The sequence below is a fragment of the Trachemys scripta genome, chromosome 16, assembly GCF_013100865.1.
Source record: "Trachemys scripta elegans isolate TJP31775 chromosome 16, CAS_Tse_1.0, whole genome shotgun sequence".
Lineage (NCBI taxonomy): Eukaryota > Metazoa > Chordata > Testudines > Emydidae > Trachemys > Trachemys scripta.
The window spans coordinates 6,826,525-6,842,482 of NC_048313.1; the positions used below are offsets into that span (position 1 = coordinate 6,826,525).

Sequence of the window (15,958 nt, forward strand, 5' to 3'; positions counted from 1 at the left end):
ATTTATTTGGGCATAAGCTTTCGTGGGTAAAAACCTCACTTCTTCTATGCATCTGAAGAAGTGAGGTTTTTACCCACGAAAGCTTATGCCCAAATAAACCTGTTAGTCTTTAAGGTGCCACCAGACTCCTTGTTGTTTTTGTAGATACAGACTAACACGGCTACCCCCTGATACTAGAACTCGTTTTAGCCAGTCCGTATTAAACATTTGAAACTGAAAAAGTTCCAGACTAGACCAAGAATCCAAGACTGCTGAGAGCAAAATGCCAGAGATGGTTGAGTTTCTCATGAGAGATCTGCAATGGGAGAACCTTACCTGTGATACTATATAAGAGTCACTGGGCTGTTCTGTATTGCCTGCTGTGATTTCTTCAGATGTTTTACACAGACAAGCCACGTATCTTCCATCCAGGAGAAGAATGACAATCCATACAACAGAAGCCAAGAAAATCTTAAAGGAAGACCCCAAACAGTGATTACAGCTTTGGTGGCATCTCCTGAGACATTCTGGCTGAAAAGCCGCGCTCAGCAATAACAAAACCACAGCTGGAATAACAAAATAGAGGACGCCGTACAAGACTCTCAAGGTCTTCTTTGGAGGACATTTAAATTCAACTTCCATTATTTTTTCGATCCCTACCAAAATTAATGAGCCAAACGAAGCCGCTGCAATCCTAATTTCCTTTTGCCACGTCTCAACAAGTTTCTTCTTAAGTTCCATTTTGCCTCGCAAACCAGACCGCGGCTAACTCAGGGCCAGGGAGAGAAACGCCGAGACGTTTGGTTCTGTGGCTCCTCTCCACTTCGAGAGATAATTAAGCAGGAGTGAAAATGAAAGTGAAAATTGTTGTGTATTTGGATGGCATGGTAATAGCACCTTGTTGTTCATTTATTAGGGGATAGCCCAGCCAGGGTTGGTGGTTCGGTAAGTTCAGTGTGTGAAAATAAAGGGTTGTTTTTTAAGGCTTACAGCTCGGTGGTCTCAAGTGATTTCTTCCTAAACCTAGGGTGACCAGACGTCCCGATAAAATCAGGACTGTCCCGATTTTTAGGCGTTTGTCCCGCGTCCCAACCGATGTTTGGTCGGGACGCAGTTTGTCCCGATATTTCGCACTCCTGGGTTTTGTTTTGTTCCGCCGGTGGGACTCCGCTTTTCCCCCCCTCTCTCCGCCGGCAGGACTAACCCCCCAGCCCCTCTCCCATGTGTCCCGATATTTTCTTCATCCCATCTGGTCACCCTACCTAAACCTGCTGCCCCCAAGGATATAACAAAGTGGCGACGAGGGTGGGATCTCTGTGCTGCCCCAGCAACAGAAGGAAGTAAAAGTTAAGGTAAAAAACAAACAAACAAAACAAACAAACCTTGTTTGCTGCTGGAAGGAGGTGAGAACTGGCTTGTTTGCTCTGACTGTGCAAACTGAAACTAAAATCATGACTACACTTACAGGGCCACTGGAACCTTTTGAGGAGACTCTAGGGCAATGGCACGTATATACCGAGTGTTTTGAGCTTTTTATTATTGCAAATGCAATTACAGAAGAGAAGAAGGTGCCAATATTCTTAAGTGTTGTAGGGGCAAAGACCTACTCCCTGCCACGCAGCTTACTACACCCTGTTAAGCCAGAGACTAAATCTTACAGTGACATTGTGGAAATCCTGGGGTCCCATTTTCCCCCCAAACCACTGGTAATTGCTGAAAGATCTAGGTTCCACAAAAGAGACCAGAAAGAAGACGAAACAGTTGTACAATTTGTAGCAACTTTGCGAAAGCTTGCAGAACACTGAATTTAAGGAGATGTTAAATGATGCCCTGCGTGACAGGTTAGTGTGTGGCCTGCACAGTGAAGCTATACGGAAGTGCCTATTGACAGAGGCTCAACTTACCTTACAGAAGGCCGTTGATATTGCGTCTCCATGGAACTGGCTACAAAGGAGGCACAATCCATCGGCGCATCCCCTAGGGTGCATAAGGTGTCACAAGAACCTACCCACAAAACTGTGGGGAGTCCGGAATGTTACCGCTGTGGTAAGCCGGGTCACCAGGTATCAGACTGCTGGTGTAAGGACCTGGTGTGTCGACATTGTGGTAAAAAAGGACACATCGAGTGTGCCTGTAAACAAAAGAAAAAGAGGCCTGTGGTCTGGCCAACCAAAAGGGGAACTCTGCATACCCTAGAGCTGACCCAGGATGGACAAGGAGACATCTCCTCACAAGAAGAAGAGCCACTCCACGTTTTGTCTTTGGCAGTGGGCTCACATGAATACGGGGTAACCCCGTTGTTGGACGGCAAACCTATACGCCTGGAACTGGACTCCGGTGCAGCCGTCTCGCTGGTCTCCGAGACGGTGTATAAAGAAAAGCGACAGCATCGTCCGCTTACGGCAACAAAAACTGTTCTGAAGACGTATACGGGAGAAGCTGTGCCCATGGTGGGCACTACGGATGTTAAGGTGGAGCTCAATGGACAGACTGCTAGATTGCCACTGTTTGTGGTGAGAGGTAATTACCCAGCCTGAATGGTGTGAAAGTGAAATGAATTATATTAAAGAAATAGAATGAATTAAAGAATGCTGTATGTACCTTCAAGTAGAAGTGAGAAATGTCGCAATCCAGGTGCCAGGAAGGCAGACATTAGGGTAGAATAAATGCTGTACTTAAGGGCGATTGGTGAAGCATTCGCCTTAGATCGATAAGCGTTAGTAGGGAAGCAGGATATGCATATTGTGCCTCAGGTATTTTTTACTATTTTACTCTCTCTGTCCCTTTGTTTAGTTCATGCCCTTTTACCTGTAGAAATAAGACTGTTTGAATCTTGCATGGAGGCTCACATTATCTGAATGTATTAGCAGAGCACTGTGCTAATAAACAGAGTGGTCTTGACAAAATTGTGAGTCCTGATTCTAACTTTGACAATTTGGAGGTCCCACCGAGATGGCAACCGTCTTCACTGGGGCTGTGTGATTCCTGACCATTTTGTAGGACGACCGTGGCAGCCGGCACCTGGGCATTTGGCCCGAGTGGCCCTCCTCCTCAACGGAAGGGCGCATGACCCCAGTGAAGTCTATGCCATTGAACCTGTTGGTTCCCACTCTGTTCTGGTAGGGAACCCGGGATCTGACATCAGGAATTTGGTCAGGTAATTATTTCTGTGTCTGGACTGAGGACTGTCCTGTCTCTGTGTCTATCCGTCCTCCTGTGGAGTGTTTGAGTCTGGGTGCCATCTCCGTCCGGGGATTGGCCGACCAAAGGGTTCCTGTCCCTGCGGTCTGAGTGAGTGAAATCTGCACAATCGCAGCCGCACCGCACCTTGGGTAAAACCCTTGGTGTGAAAGCAAGGGCGATTGAGTCAGTAGCCTGTGGGCTCCTTTTGTGTGTTGCACCGGGCATCGCTCTGATGGACCCGAATTTCCTTCTTGTGTGATTGGGGTGTGTGAAGTTCTCCTGTATGGGTAACCAGACGTCTAAGTCGGGACAGTTCCCTAAAGGAACGCAAGCTCAGTTTATGTATTTTAGGAAGGGTCCGGACTCCTGTAAATTTCTGGAAAAATGGTCTAGGCTAACTCAGGGAGATCCCAAAACTCAGTGGCCACTGTTAGGATCTTGAGACAAGGACCGAGTGGACGTCTTAAAAGACAAACTCGGCCAATTTAAAACTAAATTGGCCAGAGGAGAGGTTGATTGTTTCATGCAATGGTGGGAAGAGGCAAATCGTAGGTGGACAGAATCGAAACTCGCCTCTCTCAAAGATTCAAATGATAAGTTAAAAGCTTTATTGAAAACTGCCTCTCCGACCACCAGGCCGAGCGCTCCCCTTTACCCCATTCTCCGAGCAGATCCCCCTTCATACTCCTGTCTCTCTGTGAAAAAGGATGAAGAAAACTCCTTGTTAGATTCTGGGGACGATGATGAGGAAGACGCATTAATTGGCTTGGCAGCCTTGCGTTGGATCAATAGACCGTCACCAGATTCCCCAGCTCAGGAACAATTTCCAGAGATCTCCAGTTCAGACCCATCCGGATCGTCCGATACCACCCAGGCCCATTCCTCTGATCCCGCTCTGCCCTGTAAAAACTTGCCCTTGGGCCTTAAAAATATCCAGGCTCCCCTCCGAATCCTGCATACTGGGGGCCAAGACGGGGGTCCCACTTGGAGCGATAAACCCTGGACTCGTACAGAGCTCCTTTCAGTTGTAAAAGGCTTTCCAAAGCCCCGGGAAAATCCTACCAAATTCGCAGAGGAATTTTTGTTAGTATGTGACACCTATGAACCCTCTGAGGCAGACCTCCTGCAGCTGTGTAAACTACTCACCCCTAGTGAGCATGAAAAATGGCTCACAGCAGCAGATTGGCTCGCTGACCTTGTTTTCCCATTGATGGGCCGATCCTCCAGGAACTGATCTAGTTCTTTTCGAACCCTGTTCTAGCCTCCTAAACACCAGCAAATAAAAGGGGCCTGGAGCTGGTTTACCACAATTACATTGGCCCTTTAGCGAGAGTAGCCAGGGTCCCGGGACCCTGGGTCTGAGCCCTGGGTTACGCAGTTGCAGTGTAGATGCAGGAGGGATTAGGATAGCACTGAGGCTCAAGCACTGGTTTATGTCGCAGTCTAAACAGACTCAGTATGCCCCAGCTTACCAGTTTCACCCCAGATCACGGCTCCACTTAACACACAGCTCTTAGGTAAGTGTTCAGGGAAACCAAGATTTAACAGAGCACGGCGGTTCAGTCGTAGGAAGTAGACATATTGGACACAAACGGTTACATGTAAAATAAAATCGTAACCTGCCTTCTAAAGGCTAGACTTAATTAACAAGACATGCGCATGTCTACCAATGTGTAGCTCCCCCACCATTGCCCCACCATTATAGAGCTAAGGAGGCGGTGATCCCTCTCCCATGGGACAATCCGTGCTGTCACCTGGCCTCCTCGGATCCAGTGTGTCTCTCTTGGGCTGAGATATAGAAGTTCATAGAATCTCAGGGTTGGAAGGGACCTCAGGAGGTATCTAGTCCAACCCCCTGCTCAAAGCAGGACCAATCCCCAGACAGACTTGATCCCCTCCACTCTCTCTCCTCTGGGGAACGGTTGGGGGGAGATTCATTTCCTGATTTCTTTGATCTCTCTAGCATTTAGTTTGGCTCCTTCCCCCCTTTTTCCATCCTTCTCTCGGAGGTTTTCTGTCTCCCCAGTACAGGGGGTGGCCCATGTCTGGATTCTCAGCATAATACAGTCTCCGGGAGATGCAAAGGGGACGTTTGCTGTGGTTGGCCACAGACCAAAGCCTGTGAGAGTCAGCGCAGGGCAGAGGAAACCGTCAGGAGCTGCTCACACCGTATGAGGCACCGGAGCGTCCTCGCGGGCGAGAGACCCTACCCATGCTCTGAGGGTGGGAAAAGCTTCACCCAGCGCTCCTCCCTTATTAGACATGAGAGAATCCACACCCCCCACAGAGACACCCCCCCCACGCATACACTAAGTGCGGGAAACGCTTTGGTCAGAGCTCATCCGTGGTCACCCCTTAGAGTTCCCACACCGGCGAGACGCCCTACCCCTGCTCTGAGTGATGGGAAAGCTTCTGTTGAAGCTCCGGCCCTGTCACTCCTCAGGGAATACACATGGGATAACGCCATCAATGTCTTGACTGAGGGTGGCCTAACCTGTTTGTTTGTTTTTAAAAAAATACACGTGCTCATTCCCACATTGTGCCCTGTCAAGCGCTTTGCACCATTGCCTGAACCGTGGTCTCTCGTCTCTCCTGTCTGTCCACTCTGTGGGCTTAGGAAGAGCCGGAGCGTGTGTCTGTCCTGCCAGGGAGGCCCGTCAGGCATGACCACAACTAGCTCCACTGAGGTGAAAACGACCTGTCCCTTGTCTCCACTCAGATTGTACCTGGAGTTAGCTGCTGAAGGGAGCCCCCTGATGTAAACACACACGTATAGTTGCGGTGCAGATATAAACCCCGGTACAGAGAATGGGGTTCGCTTTCCCCTTGACCTCCCCAAATCTCCATCACTTTTCCTACCCTAGACAAGCCCCGAGCTTCCCATCAATACTGTTCCCCCATTGCCAAGGGAGTGTTAGTCACAGAGCTTCCCCCATCGACGACGCGTAATGGAGGCTGATGGCGGCTAAGCCCCAAACCTCATGTCACCGTGGGGCCGCAGAGCCCGCGACCAGACGTGCTAGCTAGCTGGGAGGCAGGTGCTTGCAGCCCTCACATAATCGCCTTGTGACCTCCCTGAGGGGTTGTGACCCCTCAATTTGAGAACCCCTGGTCTAGAACCCAGGAGCGCTGACTCCCACACCCCTCCTGTCCCCGAGTCTCCATGCGCCATAAAGAAAACGTCAAGAACCAGCAGGACCCCTGGAAGGAACGTCGGACTAGGACAGCTGGGGAAGGCAGAGAGGGACGCCCTGCCATCCTGGAGACCTCACCTGTCTGGGATCAAATCACCTCCACGGCTGGAGCAGCTCTCTGAGACGCTGAGCTCTGGTGAACAGTGTCCATGCCACATGCCCAGGGTTACTTATTGGCCGGGATTCATTTGTAATGGAAGAGGTGCCGGGACTCAAGCAATTTTTTACTTTCCTAACTGATGCGCCAAGCCCAGAGGTGCTGGGGCTAGGAACTGCTAAACTTAGAGGTGCTGGGGCTATGAACGGCCAGGCCCAGAGGTGCCAGGCACAAATGAAGCCCTGTTTACTGGCCCAGAAAAGGGCAGGAATGACTGGACAGCCTGAGTGATCAGGGTATTCCCCTAGGCGGTGGGCACTGCACTACATGGCTGTTCTCCACTGAATATCAGGATCTCTGCGTGTCGACATCCCCAGCGTATCGCTAGGGCACACGGCACGGGCTCTCGTCCCACAGCAACTGCAGCAAAAGCCACCTCCTTGCCAATGCCCGTCACGGCTGCCTTTTCATCAGCTCCAGGCTGGATTCTTTCCAACGCTGCTCCGCAAAGGGGCCTCTTCTTTAACCAGCAATTGGCAGCCTGGCCTAGGGAGAGCTCTTCTGTTTCCTGGAAGGAGAAAGGGAGCAGAGGACATGAAAGACACAGAGCCAGGCACCACTGGGAGTCAAACCCAGGATCTCCTGTTTACTAGACAGGGGCTTTAGCCAGTTTAGCCATGGTGCCTCCCTTTACAAAGCCCTTCTGGGCTGCCCCACTTGATGGTCCAAGAGGAAACTGGCCAATTCCAAAGCAGAGACGTACTCCATTTCCTGCAAGCCGGGCGGACATGGAGCTGTCCGGCTCCCTGGGCACAGAAAGCCACAGCTGAGCACAGAGACAGTTTTCAAAGTGGCAGCCGAGGTCACATAGTGGTGTGTACTCTGTGTTTGTAACCCATGTGCCTAACAGGGAGAGATCTCTTTAAGAGACCCCTTAGCAGCAGGGCGAGGGAGTAGGGTCATTGTTGCTAGGCAGATTTGGCCCTCCACCTCTGGAAGTTTCTGGAATTTGGGCGGGGTAGTTTTGGGGGCGGCTCCCATAGGTTACCTGTGGCGGGGGTCAGAGTGCAAGGAGGCAGGTTAGCAAAGGGCCACGTGCGTTGGGAGCAGCTGAGCCCAGGGGCAGGGAGCCGGCTGTTGGCCCGAACTCGGAAGCACCTTGCAGCAGGTGAGTGACATCGGGAACCCTCTAATGGGGCAGCCTGGGCACCGTCGACTATAGGGAGGGGAAATTAATTTCTTCTATTTTAATTGTGTGCTTAGGAGGCTGTTTGATTTCAGCCAAACTGTTTTAGTTCCATTGTCCCCACTAGTGCGATTCACCGACTTTTCTCATCGGGAAGGAGTCGTTTCTCTGTTGCTATTCTCAGTGTTGGTATTTTCTCGGCACAGAGTAGATTTTAAAAATCTCAGCACGTAACAGAGTGGTTGGTTAATCAGTCAGCTGGCCGGCTAGACGGGATTTCAGCAGAGGAAGCGTCTGCGTGACTATCCCAGGGGAAGATCCCTACAAGCGAGTGGAGGGAAGATGTTGCTTTTCACTCAGCAGACCAGCGATTCGGCCACCTCCTAGCCAACGCCCGTCACGGCTGCCTTTTCATCAGCTCCAGGCTCCCGGTTTGATTTTTTCCAACGCTCCTGCACAAAGAGGCCTCTTCCTTAACAAGCAATTAGCAGCATAGGCACCAACTTTCCCTGGCGCCGGTGGGTGCCCGTGCCCCCCCGCTCCTGGCCCTGCCCCGACTCCACCCTTTCCCCGCCCCCATTCCAACCCCTTCCCCAAAGTCTCCGCCCCCTCCCTGCTCCTATTGGATCCCTTCCCCAAATCCCCGCCCTGGCCCCGCCTCTTCCCTGAGTGCACCGTGTTCCCCCTCCTCCCCCATCCCTTCCAGCCGCGCAAAACAGCTGTTTTGTGGCACAAGCGCTGGGAGCGAGGGGGAGAAGTGGAGCCGAGCTGCCACACCCACCAATTTTTCCCTGTGGGTGCTCCAGCCCTGGTGCACTCATGGAGTCGGCGCCTATGATTGCCAGCCTGGCCTAGGGAGGGTTCTTTGGTTTCCTGGAAGGAGAAAGGAAAATGTGAGCAGAGAAGATGAAAGACACAAAGCCAGGCACCACTGGGAGTCGAACCCAGGATCTCCTGTTTACTAGACAGGTGCTTTAACCAGCTTAGCCATGGTGCCCCCACATGGAAAATACTTCAGAACTGCTGCACTTGATGGGCCAAGAGGATATCAGCCAATTCCAAAGCAGACTTACTCCATTTCCGGCAGGACGGGCAGACATGGAGCTGTCTGGCTCCCTATGCACACAAAGCCACAGTAGAGCACGCAGAGACTTCCCAAGGTGCTCCCCTCCCCACAGCAGCTGTGATGGTGTGGTGGGTTCTGTAGGTTGTGCTCGTAGCAACCTGGGCTCGACTCTGAGTCATAGCGAGCTTTTCATCAGTCCCAGACTCACTGTTTTCTGCCTTCCAACACTTAGCCGCAGGGAGGGCTCTCAGTGTCTGGCCCAAATGCTTAAAGCATTGCCCGGAAGGTCTTTTCGGTTTACAAGGAAGAGAGACAAAAAACGGAGCCACACAGACAGGTTGGGCTCAGCGAGGAACAAGTGGCCGGCCACGCCGGCATCTCCTGGTTACGGGGAAGGCTTGTCAGCCAGCTCTCCCGAAAGGCCACTCTCCAGAGGCCACACAACAACCCCTGCAGATGTTCATCTAGAGACGCAAAGAGCTGCCGACACAGTTCTCCACTCCCTGGAGACGTCCAGCTCTCAGGAGCTCCGTGCACAGAGGCCCCTGCTAGCGGAAAAGGGCTTTGGGAGAGACTCTTCTGTCCCCAGCCATGGCCACATAGTGCTTAGTTCTCTGTCTGGTGCCTTCCGCGGCTGCAAGTGGAGTTACGGCGGCCGTTCGTTGTCTCCACGCTTGTCGGGTGCCTCCTTCCGACACGTGTCCCCCGAAATCCCTGTGTCTTTTGCAAGCGTTTGTATGGCTAGACAAAGGCGGGTTTGTCCATTTCCTCCAGAGACAGACAACAAGGTGGGAAGAGGAGACACGTTTGGCGAGGCACCACTGGGAGCCGGATCCAGAATCTTGTTTTTACCCAGCAGGTGCCTTGACCAGCTTAGCCACGGCGCCGCCCTCAGAGGCGTTTCTCAACCTGCTCCACTTCTTCCCCAACGACAATCGAAAGTGAGGTGAACTGGGAGTAACGCTCCATTTCCTGCCAGCCCTGCGGAGGTGGCGCTCTCTGGATCTCCGCACGATGACATCCCTGGCGAATCGCAAGGGCCCGCGGCATGGGCTCTCGTCCTGTTGCAGTCAAAGCCACCTCCTTGCCAATGCCCATCACGGCAGCCTTTTCATCGGCACCTGGAAGAATCCAGCCTGGAACCGCTGCTCCACAAAGAGGTCTCTTCTTTTACAAGCCTTTGCCAGCCCTGCCTAGGGAGGGCTTTTTTCCTGGAAGGAAAAAGGAAAATGTGAGCAGAGGAGACAAAAGACAGTACCAGGCACCACCACTGGGAGTTGAACCCAGGATCTTCTGTTTACTGGACAAGTGCTTTAGCCGGCTTAGCCATGGTGCCTCCCTCCTGAAAGTCCCCCATGCTGCTGTACTTGATGGTCCCAGATAATCCCAGCCCAGTCCAAAACAGAGATTTAATCCAGTTCCCTCAAGAGCGGCAGACATGGAGCTACCCGGCTCTCTCTCTCCTCTCCTCTTTCTCCCCGGAGCTCTCCTTTCTTAGGCCACGGTGACAAAGCACTGGTGTTGGCGACATTTTTGTCACTCAGGGGTGTGAACCCCGCACCGAGCAACGTAAGTTTTGCCGGCATAACCGCTCGGGTGCACAGCCCCGTGTTGGCAGGAGACGCTCTCCCGTCCCCACGGCTCTGCCGCTCGCCGAGCTGGCTTTATCATGTTGAACGCAGTGGCCAGCGCCACCTTACAGTGGCGCCGCTGGAAGCTTGTACGTGTAGACATGGCCTTACTGTGGGAGCTCTGACCTGCTCCTGCCTGTCATCCCTCGGGGATTTCTCACCTCTAGGGCCCGGGCGCCCTCTTTTAAGGGCAATTGCAGTGAGCTGATGGGTGACGGGTTCACTCGCTCTGTTATAGACTCATACACTTCAAGGTCAGAAGGGACCATTATGATCATCTAGTCCGACCTCCTGCACAACGCAGGCCGCAGAATCTCACCCACCCACTCCTGTATCAAACCTGTGTCTGAGCCATTGAAGTCCTCCAATCACGGTTTAAAGACTTCAAGGTGCAGAGAATCCTCCGGCAAGTGCCCCACGCTGCAGAGGAAGGTGAAAAACCCCCCTGCCAATCTGCCCTGGAGGAAAATTCCTTCCCGACCCCAAATCTGGCGATCAGCTAAACCCTGAGCATGTGGGCAAGACTCACCAGCCAGCATCCAGGAAAGAATTCTCTGTAGTAACTCAGATCCCACCTCATCTAACATCCCATCACAGCCATTGGGCATATTTACCGCTAATAGTTGAACACCAATTAATTGTCAAAATGAGGCTATCCCATCATACCATTCCCTCCATACACTTATCAAGCTTAGTCTTGAAGCCAGATATGTTCCCTCTCCAAGGGGCAGAGTTGCCCTGTGACACGCGTAGCCGCGAGCAGGCAGGGGAGAAATTTCTTGTGAGATTCCAGTTCCTTTAATTTCAGGAAAACCCAGCCTGGGTAGAGAAAAGCCTTCGTTTCCCAGGAATCAAACACAGACTAGAGAAACGGAGCAGCAAATCCCAACCGCTAGATCATTGGCTCTCAACCTCTCCAGACGACTGTACCTCTTTCTGGTGTTGGAATTGTCTTGCCTACCCCAAGTTTCACCCCACTGAAAAACGACTTGTTTACAAAATCAGACATCGACACACAAAAGTGCCCCAGCACGTTCTGACTGAAAGATGGCTGACGGTCTCATTTTTACCATATCATTATAAAATAAATCAATTGGAATATAACTATTGTGCTTAAGAACATAACATAAGAATGGCCAGACTGGGTCAGACCAAAGGTCCATCTAGCCCAGTATCCTGTCTTCCAACGGTGGCCAATGCCGGGTGCCCCAAAGGGAATGAACAGAACAGGGAATCATCAAGTGTCCATCCCCTGTCATCCAATCCCAGCTTCTGACAAACAGAGGCTAGGGACACCATCTCTGTCCATCCCGGCTAGTAGCCATTGATGGACCTAGCTTCCATTTCAGTGTATAGACCAGGGGTCGGCAACCTTTCAGAAGTGGTGTGCCAAGTCTTCATTTATTCACTCTGATTTAAGGTTTCGCGTGCAGTCATACATTTTAACGTTTTTAGACGGTCTCTTTCTCTAAGTCTATAATATAGAACTAAACTATTGTTGTATGTCAAGTAAATAAGGTTTTTAAAATGTTTAAGAAGCTTCATTTAAAATTAAATTAAAATGCAGAGCCCCCCGGACCGGTGGCCAGGACCCGGGCAGTGTGAGTGCCACTGAAAATCAGCTCGCGTGCCGCAGGTTGCCTACCCCTGGTATAGACTATAGAACAGTATAATCAAGTCATGGTCTGTATGAAATTTTAGTTTGTACTGATTTCGCTAGCGCTTTTTATGTAGCCTGTTGTTAAACTTGGCAAATGTCTAGATGAATTGATGTTACCCCCTGGAAGACGTGTGCCCCTGGTTGAAAACCACGGCCCTAGACTACCAGGGAGGAGTGGGGAATTTCATGACGCATGACACACACAACACTGAAAATTCCTGTTTGTTTTTTTCCAGTGAGCTCATTTCCTAGCAGAGGAAAACAAATATTTTTCTCCATTTCATGGATTAGGCTTTGTCTACACTACGCAGCTTTTAGCGACACACCGGTGCCGCTCTACAGCCGGGATGCTAAAAGGCGAGTTTGTAGGCAGGAAAAAATCTTCCACCCCCAACGAGCGGCGTTAGCGTTGTCGGCCGGAGCCGTTCACACCGACGCTTTTCCTCGATAAAACGCCTGTCTTTCGGGGTGCGCGTGTGTGTGTTTTTTTCACACCTCTGAACGACAACAATTTTGTCTTTCACTTGGCAGTGTAGACAAAGCCTCAGACAGGGGCAGGAACGGGCAGAGACAGGCACGTCCCTGCATCGTCACCATCAATTTGAACCTAATGAAAAACATGAAGTTCAAACCAAACCTTTCCTTTCTTGATGCTCTCCCTCACTACTCACCTGCCGCCCCCCGGCCCCGGGGAAGATAAAGGGCCTGAGGCTTCGTCTACACTGGAAACTGAATGACAAAACTTTTCTCGTTCAGGGGTGTGTCAGCGCCCCACTTCAGTGGGTGCAAATGCCGCTGGTGAGGACGCCCGTCACCGGCAGAAGGAGGGTCGCGCCTGGACGCCAACAGCGGACTGAATTACTGCGGGGTCTGGAAGCGGATCTGAATTAAGTCGACCTAATTCTGTAGTGTAGACAAGAGTCGCTTTCCTGTTCCCGGGGGGGGCCGCGTTCACTGTCCCGGACTGGATCAGGACCAACAGGCGCCAGAACCTCTGTGTGTGTAAACACAGTGACTCTGGAGGAGGAGGAACAGGGGAGAGGAGGGCTAGTGGTTCCCTCCTGAGAAAATGCCCTGGCCCAGGGAGTGTGTGACAGGCTGGGCTGGAAGGAGACAGGAAGGGGCTGGAGTAGCTAGGAGCAGGGGGGTGCTGGCAGGAAGGAAGCTGGGAGAACAAAGAACAAGCCCTGGGCAGCTCCTGGGTGTGGGTGCTTTGGAAAAATGCAAGATGCCGCGGCTGCTGCTTCCCCGGTGGGGTCTGCGCAGGGGGGGAGCCCTTCCTTAAAGGGGGGAGACCTTCTCCGGCTGGAATCTGCCCCCCTAGGGCAGCCCTGGGCTCAGCGGACCCCACCCCCTGAGCTGGAGACAGCAGGTAACTGAGGGGGAGAGGGGATGCTGGGGATGGGGAGGAAAGTGCGTCTCTGCCCCAGTGGGGTTGGGAGCCTCAGATCTGGCAGCCCCTGGGAATTTTGTCCCTTGTTCAGGAGACTGGGCTGGTCGGTGCTTTGACCAGGAGCAAACCTGGGGAGATTCAGGCGAGGAAAGAAAAGGGATTTCCCCTGTGTGTGTGTGGAAGGGGAGGTGGGCCAGGGCAGGGGTGGAAAACAAGGCAGAGAGGGAGGGAAGGGGAAAGATAGTGTGAAAGGCGGTGGATTGGACTGGGTGCCTCCAGGGGCAGCCAGGTCAGGGGGCTATTGAAATCCTCGCTGGTTTTGCCACTTGTCCCTCAAATGCAGATAAAATTCTCCCTAATAATCACCTATGAATATAAAACCCCTGCAGATCCCCCCTCCCACCCCCGCTTGTCTCTCAAATTATTTGCCTCTGTCTCTAGTCTCCTCTGATCTTGCCCCATTTTCTCTCTTAATTCTTCAGTGTCCCTTTAAAATCTCCTCCGATGCGGGATATTTCCCCACCTGTGTGACCTGCCACAAACTGTCCTTGTTTCGATGGGAAATGGTTGCCCCCGAGTCGCTCCCCAAATGGGAAAGGGGTCAGCGGGTGTAGCTTGGAGAATCCCGAAGACTCGGCTGCTTCTGGGGTGGGCTGGGGCGGCCGCTCTCTGCCAGCAAGAAGCATGGAAGGGGTAAGGAGGGGGCTGCCCAGTTCGAGGTTACCCAGCCCCAGGTGCTGTCCCCATAACGGCCTAACATTGCTCCCCGCCAGCTACCAGTCACCTGCCCACCCCAGCCGCTGTCCCCACCCCACTGCCTGCCCCATAACCCATCACTTGCCCTCTTAAAGCAGCATCCCAAAACTCCTGGCACTGTCTGGCGGTGGTGGTGGGGGACTGTTCCTGTCCGCAGGTCTATTTCACTTTCCTATCCCAGCCCTTCTAACCTTCCCACCTGTCTCAGTTATTTAACAGTGTCACAAACCTCGAAAGAAGAGGTAAAGAAATCCGTAACGGTGAGAGTCACTGGTGAATCATTGGAACAATTTACCACCGGCTGTGGTGGAGTGTCCATGACTGACCATTGGTAGATTGCTCGGATCTTCTCATCTCTTCAGATCTGGGCTTTTTCTCTCTCTCATATGATCAAATATTTCGTTTTTTGACCTATTTTCTCCCCAGTTCTCAAAGATTGATATAAAATACCCTAACATTTTGCCCTGCTTCCCCCCACCCCCCAATCATGTTACTTATGTTGTTCTTCTTAACTAGGGTGACCAGATGAGGTAAACAAAATATCGGGACACATGTGGGGGGGGGGGGGCAAAAAAAAAAACGCCGAGTCAGTCCCGCTGGCGGAGCAAAAAAAAAACAAACAAAAAACCCAGCGCTGCTGGCGGATATCGGGACAAACTGCATCCTGACCAAAGATCGGTCGGGACATGGGACAAACCCGGAAATATCAGGAGAGTCCCGATATTATCGGGACGTCTGGTCACCCTATTCTTAACCTCTGAGGATCAGGCAAGAAGCAATTGCATCCAGGGTCGTTTAGGTTGGACATTAGGAAAAACTTCCTAACTGTCAGGCTGGTTAAGCACTGGAATAAATTACTTAGGGAGATTGTGGAATCTCCGTCAAGAGCAGGTTGGACAAACCCCTGTCGGGGACGGTCTAGATAATAGTTAGTCCTGTCTTGATTGCAGGGGACTGGACTAGACGACCTCTCCAGATCCCTTCCAGTCCTACAATTTTATGATTCCAGTTAACATTCCCTGAGATTTCCCCGTCTTTCTAATGATCAAATAGGAGTCTAAAATCTCCACAGATTTGGGCCTTTTCTCCAATTCTTGACCATTGCTATAAAAGTCTAGCACCCGTCGCCCCTTTTCTCTCCGCGTATCAAATCCCGCTACGAAATTCACTCGCATTTTCTCTCTTTACCGCCTGTTGGCCACTGGTATAAAATCCCTCACAGGGGCCCCCAAAACAGGAAGTTATTTGGCATCGCTGGGACAGGTCGACAGGGCCGTCCTTGCCAATGCTGGTGCCCTACACAGCCCGAGCACCTGCTCCCCCCCGCGCGGAGGGTCTGGGTTGCACTCAAGGCCTGTGGGCCCGGGGGATTAGTGGGGGGCCGGGAGCAGGAAGCGGAACAACTTGGCCCCAGCCCGCTCTGCTTCCCCCCCCCCAGCCATGTCGCTCAGGGGAGGAGGCTTGGGGGAAGGGGGTCCGCCTCCCCCCCACACTCACCGGCGGCGGGAAGCGGAGCAACACAGTGGGAAGAGGTGGGGCAGGGGCAGAGGGGGTTGTGCCGGGCCCCGCACCCCCTTAGGAAAGCATGGGGGGGGGGGCAGCTGGGGGATGGATTCCCCAATGTCGTGGTGCCCTACGCAGCTGCGTATTCTGCGTGTGCCTAAGGATGGCCCTGCAGGTTGACTATTAGTTTCACCAGAAAGGAACTCAGATCGGAGGACAGCTCTGGACCCAAGCTTGACTCTCTCCCCTCTTCCCCTTTTAGGAAATGGGATGTAGATTTATCTCCCACCAAGGCCGGGAATCCAAACCG

General features: G+C 52.2%; 2 non-coding genes across 2 annotated transcripts; both read right to left on the reverse strand.

Moving 5' to 3' along the window:
• Positions 1-7,064: 7,064 nt before the first annotated feature.
• On the reverse strand, positions 7,065-7,138 carry TRNAT-AGU. Its single transcript has one exon. It is a non-coding gene; the product is annotated as a tRNA-Thr (tRNA).
• Positions 7,139-8,562: 1,424 nt separating this feature from the next.
• On the reverse strand, positions 8,563-8,636 carry TRNAT-AGU. Its single transcript has one exon. It is a non-coding gene; the product is annotated as a tRNA-Thr (tRNA).
• Between the last annotated feature and the right edge of the window lie 7,322 nt (positions 8,637-15,958).